The sequence below is a fragment of the Crocodylus porosus genome, unplaced genomic scaffold, assembly GCF_001723895.1.
Source record: "Crocodylus porosus isolate Cpor-Errol unplaced genomic scaffold, CroPor_comp1, whole genome shotgun sequence".
NCBI lineage: Eukaryota > Metazoa > Chordata > Crocodylia > Crocodylidae > Crocodylus > Crocodylus porosus.
Window position 1 is genome coordinate 8,181,087 of NW_017728910.1, and position 10,416 is coordinate 8,191,502.

Sequence of the window (10,416 nt, forward strand, 5' to 3'; positions counted from 1 at the left end):
CATTTCTTAATCCAGTTCCTATGGCTGCCTGGCCTTTTGGAAGCGTTCCTTCATCCCCATACCACACTAGATGTTTAGGAGTGCAATTTCTGGATTGCAGTCTGTGTTTAATGCACCCACACCATCCTTGGATGCCTCCAAATCATACCCTGTGTGGATTAAGACCCATTCCCTCCCTGGCACTGGGGATTAGCCTCTCATAGTCGCTCTCTAAGTCTGTACTTGAGCTTAATTTTGTCTTTGAAATCTGAACAAAATGTTTCTTCACCCCCTCTCATGATTATCTTCCCCTCCCTCTTTGAATTAGGACAGAGCTGGCTGAATTTAAGCTCCATTTTGGACGCTAACCAGAGGTCCCAATTGGGCACCATAGCCTGCTTACTCAGTCCCCTAGCTGGCTCTATGTTCTGTCCCTGTTGCAGGGGCAAGCTCCTGCTCTTCACAGGGCACCTATCTCTAGGAGGCCCTTTCTTTCTCCCTCGAGGTTATGAACCCGATGCACCTCACTCACCAGATGAACCCTTTACAAAACCTGCAACGTGATGTCCTTATGCCAGCTCTCACTCAAGTAAGTTTTTGTCACTGGCTCTGTTGACCCCCTTGGCTGGGGACAGGTAATTGCTGTGCCTCCGCGCAGCTGCACAAGCTCCTGTTCCTGCGGCTCTCCCCTTTCCTCAGTGAACACATCAAGCTTATTTCCAATAGAATGGTACAAAGCAATACTTCCAGGAGTGATGTAAAACTCCTCTGGACATGAAGCACAGCATCTCATACATTGATATACAATGCGCATTTGTAGGAACCACTCACTCAGAATTAAAATGCACAACAGCTTTTTTTTCACAGCACACAGCAATCCTATAATATATTTTTGAAAAAAGGGATCAAGAAATATCATGGCATATTGCTTTACACATGGACTGTCACCAAAATAAAAGTGTTTTCTTAGCTGAAACCTTGTACAGAACTATGGTTTGCATCTGATCTACCAGGTGACATCTCTAACAGCAGAGTGCCTTCCTGCATCATTATGGAGAATTGTTTCAATAGGGTTGCAGAGGGGAGTTTGCCATATGTTGCATCATCAATACTATCTCTTAGACACAGAGCAGATGACTTTTCTAGTTTAAACAGATGTATTAAACAGCACGTATTCTTCACTGAGTCCATTTACAATAATTTTGGGTTAGATAATTAGGGATGCAGAAGACAGGCAGAACCTAGGATCAAAGAGCCACAAGCCATGAGATGGAACAGTCCACCTAAGTACTATGGGGTCCGATAGGCATCAGGACAGGGGGGTACTAAGGGCACCTATCGAGGGGGGGGGGCTAAAGTACCTCTATATCAATGCTAGGAGCATGGTGAACAAGCAGGAGGAATTCACACTCCTGCTTGCAAACAAAGACTTTGACCTGATTGGATTACCTGAAATCTGGTGGGACGCTACCCGCGATTGGGCAGTAGGCATTGAGGGCTATAGGCTGTACAGATGTGACAGAGTGGGAATAAAGGGGTGGGAAGTGTTGCTTTCTATGTTAAGGAACAATACATGTCCTCTATAATCAGGGTGGAATCAGAAGAGGGGTAAATTGCGGTACGGTGGTTTAGAATACAAGAAGGTTGGAGGGGTGGGCGTGGGAAGGGACTTGATAGTGGGGGTGTATTACAGGCTACCACACCAGAAGAATGAGCTAGGCCTGGAATTCTCAAGGCAGTGCACTCAAGGGACATGGCGGTCATGAAACTACCCCAGCATCTGCTGAGAGGAGCAGTCAGCTAGATCTAACCATTCATGTATGTTCTTAACCTGCATACAGGACCTTCACCTAATGCAGGAGTTATACAGTCCCATCAGGGAAAATGCCTTACTGGACTTGGTGTTTGGTATAGGCGATGACCTGGTGGGAGATCTGCAGATACAGGGTAACCTAGGGCATAGTGACCACCAATTGTTAGAATTCACTGTTCGGCAAAAGGTGGGAAAGATAACCAGTAGGGCAGAAGTGCTAGACTTCAGAAAGGCTAACTTCAATGAGCTCAGGAGATTAGTAAATGAGGCATTGAAGGACAAGAGCACTGGTGAGATGGGAGTCTGGGAAAGGTGTTTGTTCATCAAGGGAACAATCCTTTGGGCACAGAAGAGGACAATCCCATTACACATAAAAGCTGGCAAAAGGGCCAAGATACCCTCTTGGCAGAACAGGGAAATCCAGGAAAGCCTAGGAGTGAAAAAAGAGGCATACAGACTGTGGAAGGAGTGGGTACTCACCAAGGAGGAGTATACTGACTTGGCTCGTAGTTGCAGGGAGTCAGGAAGGCCAAAGCAGCAATGGAACTCAGACTGGCAACAAAAATTAAAGACAACAAAAAGTCCTACAAGTATAGGGAGCAAAAAGAAGGCACATGGCAACATAGGACTTGTACAGGACAGACTAGGGCAATTGGTGACAGATAAGAGGGACAAAGCTGAGCTTTTCAATGAATTTTTTGCTTCTGTATTCCTGAACATGGATCAAAACAAATCTCCCAGTTGAACTATAGGCAGGCAGAGGAGGGACACCAACCCACCAACAGTTATTGCCGACAGAGTGAAGGGACACTTGGAGATGCTGGTTGTGTTTAAGTCAGCAGGCCCAGATGATCTTCATCCAAGGGTGCTGAAGGAATTGGCCCGTGTTATAGCAGAACCACTGGCATGACTGATCACTCGTGGCACTCAGGACAGGTCCTAGAGGACTGGAAAAGGGCTAATGTAGTCCCTGTTTTCAAGAAAGGGAGGACGGAGGTAACTATAGGCTAGTTAGTCTTACCTCTATCCTTATCAAGGATTATATTTGTGGGATGTGGACAGTGGGGTCCCCCAAGTTTCAGTCCTTCAACCAGTACTGTTCAATATCTTCCACAGTGATCTGGATGAGGGCACGGAAAGCACTCTGTCCAAGTTCATGGACAACGTCAAACTATGGGCAAAGTAAACACACTAGTGGGCAGGGAACGGATCAGGTGGATTTGGACAGGTTGGAAAAGTGGGCAGAGCAGAATAGGATGCAGTTAACAAAGATAAGTGCAGGGTACTGCACCTAGGAAGAGGGAATCTCCAACACACTTACAGACTGGGAAATGACTTTCTAAGCAGCACAGCAGCACAAAAGGATGTCGGAGTCATGGTTGACTTCAGGATGAACATGAGTTGTCAATGTGGCAAAGTGATCAGTAAAGCTAACCACGCTATCATGCATTGGCAGGTGCATCACTAACAGATCTAGGGAGGTAATACTTCCCCTCTATGCAGCATTGGTAAGGCTACAGCTGGAGTACTGCGTTCCGTTTTGGGTGCCGCACTTCAGGAGGGGTGTGGAAAACCTTGAGAGGGTACGGAGGAGGGCTACTTGGATGGTCAGGGGCCCACAGGTAAGGTCCTACAAAGAGAGGTTGAGGGACCTGGATCTCTTCAGCTTCCACAAGTAAAGGGTGAGAGGGGATCTAGTGGACATCTACAAATAAGTGCAGGGGGGACAGGATGGACGGGGCAATAAGGAATTGGAGATGCTCTGTTTACCAGGGCACCCCTTGGAGTTATTAGGAACAACGGCCACAAACTGACAGCAGATTTAGATTAGAAATCAGGAAGAACTTATTTATGGTAAGGGTTACTAGAACCTGGAATGGGCTCCAAGGGAGGTGGTGCTCTCCCCTACCTTGGGGGTCTTTAAAAGGAGACTGGGCAAGCACCTAGCTGGGGTCACTTAACTCCAACACTCTTTCCTGCCCAGGGTAGGGGGTTGAACTCAATGATCTACTAAGGTCCCTTCTGACCCTAGACGTCTATGAAATTTATGAATTTTTTTTGGCCAAATCATGCCCTACAGAAGGGAATCCTTTTCATTGTTCAGAGTTTCTTGTGACTTTCAGCCCAGTGCTCTATCCCTTAAATTGTGCTGCTTCTCTAGTGCTCTGGTAAATTACCTAAAATTTCCATGGGCTATTGCTCTATGTACTAGGGTCCTGATTCAAAGTAAATGCAAATCAATGAGAAGCTCTCCATTGATTTCATTGGTCATAGGATCAAAAAACCCTTGGTGGACTGCAATAAACTGGATAGGTTAAGTGTTTTTTCCATTCTTAATTCTCTCACGTAAATTGCCATCCTGCCTTCCTTAAATACTACTGCAAATCATGTCCTTAATTTCTTCTTCTCTTTAAAATCAAGATTAAGGCTTACTAGGTCTTCTCAAATACGCTGAGAAAATTAACTTGAGAGAACTTCTGTTAAATTCTAAGATTAAGGAAAAGCCATTTTCAAAAGACTGATCCTCTCTACCTACAAAATTTAAAGAGTCTGCCAGCTCATCAGCTGCACAGCCCAATTTAGGGGAAGTAGGTGTATCAAGTAGCTGATATGTAATTTGGTATTTAGTCTGACTTAGTTAACATGTGGTCTAAAATCATAATGCTAACCACAAAAAATATATTGGTTCTAGTCTAAGAATTTTTGGCAGCCAGTAAATACTGGGGAAAAGCAACAGCCTACAATAAGTTTGGACTCCTGCTGTCATAATATCCTTCATTCATTTGCTATGCCTGCCCACTCATTCACATATGGTCCCAGTAACAGATGGCTATAAATGGACAAATGACTAACACTTTTCTGTTCTCCTTCTGAAGCTTTATGTATTTTCTGTATGAATAAACTGTTTGAATAGCTCACCAGAGTCTCCGGGCTTTGAGCAATCTAGTCAGACTTATTTCCAGGCACTGATTGTCCCTCTCTGGTGAACAGAAGACAGTAAGTCTAGGATGTGATAGTAAATAATATTCATCATACAGGCCAAGGGTTGGAAGATACAAGGTTTTATAGGTAAAATATACCCATGATAAAGGAGGCTAGCATAGCCTTGAACCACAAAAGGGACACAGAGACAGAGTACAAACAGAGCTGTTGAGCAGGAATATTGTACAACCATGTCTAATTTGAAAACAGTAGAGTATAAGGTTCTGTGGAAGGCTGGGTTTAATGAAGGTTAGGGCAACAGAATATATATTAGATATATATATATATCCAATGGCTCCTAAAGCAAGCAAATGGTAAGACTAGCCTACAGCAATTGCTGTGAAAAGAAACAGAAGGGACAATGCAGGATTTCTTTTTCCTAGTCCTGGGATGAGAGTAGTCCTGGGATTTACATTGCCATTGCCTTTGTATTCTACTTGCACTCTTTAGCCTGAGGTTTATTCAGGTGGAATAGATTTCATCATAATTCACTTCCCTGAAAGCAGAAACAGCATGCTGGATGGTTTACTGATGGAACAGTCATCTTCTTGGCTGCAGGCATTATTTTGAGTAGCTTAAGACTTTTAGCCTGCTTGGAGGTATTTAAAAGGTGAGTGTGAAGAAAGTTTGTGTCTACTCCTCAGTAATTGTTTATGCTTGTTTATTTTTTCAAATGAATGAAAACAAATTAAATCAAAATCTTGCTTCATTGTAGTCAGGGTTAATTACAGCAAATGGCCCTCAAGAGAAAGAAATTGAGTTTCTAATAGATTATTTTTGTTTAAGTTTATCAAGTAACATACATTAACAACAGTGTTCTGAAGAAGACTATTCCTCTGTATTAGTATTTTTCCAGTTCTGTATCCTGACTGTGGCATGTGTTTTTATTAGCCTAAGTGGCTTTAATTGGATCAGGCTACAGCTGAGTTTATAAGGAGGTTTATAATGTTGTTCAACATTAGTTTACATTTCCTTCATAAACCAGTCTGCATGCTAAAATCTAGTCTTTCTATAACCACAGGCTCATGGGAGTAGGTTCCCTTTAGTATTTTCCTATCTTTTAGAAGCCATGCAAAACTTTCCTGATCAAAAAACTGCAAAGCTTTAAACTCAGCAAAGTGGTAGGAAGACTAAAATTGAAAGAAATATTCAGATTTTCTCTCCTACTGTGTGTGGTATGCTCCAAACCACAGACACTTGGCAGGGCTTTTTATACCTGCTGCAAAGCTACGTTTTCCCTTTCCCTTCCTGTTTCACAAAGAGGTGCTATTAAACATCTGTTGCTTGTATGATAAGATGAGGCAGGAGTTCTGTGAAGAGGTGGTTTTGGCTGGATGCATAACAATGAGAGCTCCTAAGAAGATTATACTGTACTGAGCTTATATGGGAAAATACTATTTTGATATATATATTTTTAAGTTTGTATCTATGATCATGAAACTTCTGGTGGAAGAAAAAATAATTTCCCAACATTTGAGAGATTTAAATTTTAATGTAATTTTATACTGGTTTTATATTATTTTGAGACATGTTTGAAGTGCTGCATAATGTGAAAACTAACAAAGTTGTGTCATTATGTATTTACTACCGATGTCACAATTAGGAAGTCATATTCATTTTTTAATTTTTAAAATCTTTGAAGACTGCTGTTGCTTTCTAAAGTTTAATTTTCTCTAGCAAAGTGGAACTGAGAACTGTTAATATAGTCATGAGTTCATACTTTGAGCTGGAAATACTAAACACAGTGCATAAATTAACGCCCCCCCCCCCCCAAACTAAGATAAGTTAATTAAAAAAACCCAACCTGTTTCTCCTATTAGTATGCTAAAGACTAAATTCATGATGGAATTTAGGCACCTTGCTAACCAAAGTAATCTTCAGCCTGAATTAAGTATCTTAAGATTCTATGAAATATACTTCTAAGAAGCAATATACAGAATGTTGAATGTGACCTTGACTCTGCCAGTCAGTAGGAAATGCTGAGGGCAGGACTGGTAGGAAGTTACCTCTTTCCCTCACACTAGAGACTTACAATCTTTTGAAATAGTTATTGAAGTCTCTTCGGTTAAGACCCAACCTTTCATTTAGAACTAAGAAAAGGTGTGGCAGGCTCTTGCTCTCTCTCTCCCTCAATTGGGCAGTGGTTAGAGCAGTTGTGCAGGATTTGGAATAGCTGGATTCAATTTTCTTCTCTTTTTGAGAGTATTCAGACCCACAGGTCAAGATCCCAAGAGCATATCCAAATCATCAGAAATAAGGGATAGTTGAAAGTAGCGATGCTATTTCCTGGAGCTTCTGTAAAGCAGATGTTGATCCCTCTAATTTAGCAATGAGGAAACTCAGATGTGAAGAAAGAGTTTACATAGGAAATATAGCTAAAATACTTTGATTTACAATTTGAGCTCCTCACCACAAAGGTCACTCTTCATCCTACAATATGAAGTAAACTCACCCAAAAGAAAAATCATTTGTAATAAAGGTGCCCAACACATCAAGCTGTAACAGGCAATTAGGGTGTGGGGATAATTAAATCTGTAGTCTGGCATGGCAGGAAACAGAATTGCAGGGATCCTGCATCAGATCTCATTGCACCTTCACTTGCATGTCTGCCAGGGCCTTACAGAAATACAAAGTAGGTATAAAGTGGTGGCAGATCAGAACAAGCACAATATGTTTTGTAGGACCTGATATATAGAATTTATATTAATTCAATTCTCTGCTGTTTTCATGATCCTCATCACTACAGCTTCTGAAGAGCTCCCTTATTAATTATAGAACAAAGACATTTCTTTAAAATAGAAACTGTTATGTTACCTATACATTTCTGTTAATAGTGCCCTAAATCTTACAGAAATGAATATATTCTTCATTAATTTACTGTGGTTAATGGCTTTCCATTTGATATGCTTATTCCTATGAGTGTTTGTAGAATGCTATATCTATGAGAAGCTAGGCCCCTAGCTGATATATCTACTTTTTCTTCTTCAAAAACTTTCATATCAGTCCTGATTAAACAAAAGCACTGCTGTGTTGTACATGTTACAGTTGGATCCTGCTACTTTTAACAACATTGAATGATTTCACTGGAATCAGGTAGGAGACTCCTTGACTCTTTCAGTTGTCACTTAAAAATGCTCATTTCTGATTTGCATCTGCTTTTTTTGGCTATGAATAAAATCTATTCCTTAACTGTTTTAGAAAGGAGTTGCCACTGAGGACTGTTCATCACCTGTTGTGATGTGATTGTTACCTCTGCATGCAAATTTTCTTAACCACTGTAACTTTAACCCTGAATGAAGCAGGATTAGAGTTGCATTGGTTTTCCTGTGCTTGAACAGCATTATAGAAGTATGTATAAGTAACTAGGCTAATAGCAGCTGTTACAATGTAGTAATTTTAATTTTAATAATTTCAATTATTGCACCTGACTTAATCACTAAGACTCCCTCCCACTCAGTTATTATCTTAATGATTTAATTATATTAATATTATTGTAATATGTTTGGCTAAATTTACATATAGCATACTTTTCAGTTCAATGGGGTTATTCTAAGCATAACTTTGTTCTCAGATCCATAGACAATTCTCTCCCCACAACAGTTTACACCCTATGTTGCTTTCAGTAGTGTTTTGCTATTTCTGACATCTGTTGGTGTTTCTTACTGCTCTTTTTCCTATGTTCAGGAGCAGTGTTTGTGGGTATCTTGCTTTGCTTTCAGGCATATGATTCTATTAACTTGATCAGCTGATACTGCATCAGACCACATACAAAGCTGCAGCCTTAGATTGCTGGTGTTGCCTTAATAAGTTAGATAATGTAATCTTCTACCAGTCATCCTTAGGAATGCCTAGTTTGTCATTGTCATAACATTCAAGTTCAGTTAGGCTTTCTTTCATTCTTTCTCCCACGTGAATGAGGGAAGAGGCATCTAAATGGAAAGTGCGTAGAAAGCAGCCAGGTAAGCAAGCAGCTCAAGTGCTGTAGACCTGTTGGAATGGAAATGAATGTGTTTTAGTGAAGGCATAGTGAGTTCGTCATGAATTGAGCTCAGAATAGGTTTTGAAAAGAAAGTTGGATCTTCTCACATAAGGGATTTCAGCAGATACATGTTGTTTTGTCATAAAGACCTGCAGCTTTGCTGAAAACTATTCATTTGAGGAGAAAAAATATCATTGGGGGTGGGAGGAAAGTCTTTTGATGTAAATTAAAATATATTAAAGTGCTGTCATGTTTAAGTTATCAAATATGTTTCTAAATGCTGGAGCTCCTAAATAAGGAGTACTTGTAGATAGGTCTTTCTGTTATATTCACCATTTATTTTTCATGATAAGAGTATTGCCATCATTTTTTGTCTTCTCTAACCTTCCTCCCCCCCAATATTTGGGATGAGGGCCTCAGAAACACTACCTGAAGCCATTATTTCTGAGTGGTAGAGTATACCATTGAGGACAACATACAGTTATTTCATGTCAGAATGAAATGTGCTTGCCCTTGCTTTAAGTTCAGTTTAACAACTGCTATGTGCTCCAGAGGTACATGCATTAGGTGCGGCAGTAGCTAATTAAGTAAGTTTGAACTGTTCTTTCCATTATAACCTTTTTTTTCCTTCCTTTTTTAATTACTCTGTAGTTTCTTAAACTAATTCCTTCTGGGCTGAAAGCTTTCATACTTTGTCATTCCCAAGGTAGAATGGAAATCACCCTTGTGTAGAGGGCCTTCTCTCTTGTTCCTTGAAAAGCTATTCACGTTAGGGCTAAAAAATACAGTTGTTTCCCTACATCCTGATTAGCAAGTTTGTGCACATATAACTTGCATATGAATCAGGAAGTCATCTTGTCTTGTACATTTCATTGAGCTTTGTTGACCTCGAGCAAAATTAGGAGCAGCCTTAAGTTTGTAAACAAAGATTGAGTTCAGTAGAACGGCTCACATCTTTTTAAACTTGGCACATAGAAAAGTTTACACTTTCAACAATGATTTGCTTTTATTTTTTTAAACTGAAATAGGAATTGAACAGGGGAGGGGAAGGGGATAGTTCAAGAGACTGGTAATGAAACTCTCTCTGGATAACTAGTTTAGCTATTCTGTAGTCAAGGTTGATCTTGAGTAAAAGCTGTTACCCCACAACAGGTTTTTTTTGGTGGGGTATATATATCTGCTGTTTTTTCAACTAGATGTTCAAAAGAATTTCCAACCTGCCTATATGTTTTTTATGCAAAATAGAAAAGTTAATTCCATGTTAAATATGAGAAAACAATCTGTAAAACAGAGTACATGTTAAAGACAACACCTCATTTAATCTTTTAGATTTAACTAAAGCAGCAGGATATAATTGTTTTTCACCATGTACATGTTATGATAATTCTGATTCTGAAGACAAAGGCCTGTTTTAATTGGATCAAATGCGGTAACAAATGCAGTGCCTGTAAATTGGTGAAATGAGGTTATGCTGCTGTAAAACAAGTCTCTTTGTGGAAATGGACTTACTATATTGTTGCAGAAGAGTACGTAGTCTCAGACTGCCTTAAGATGTACTTGTACTGCCCAGCAATGTGCATCAGACCTTCTTTTGCACATGTACGTGCGTATTTAGAGTTAGTTTTGTTTAACAAATCCTGATCAGGTGATGCTTAATTTTGCA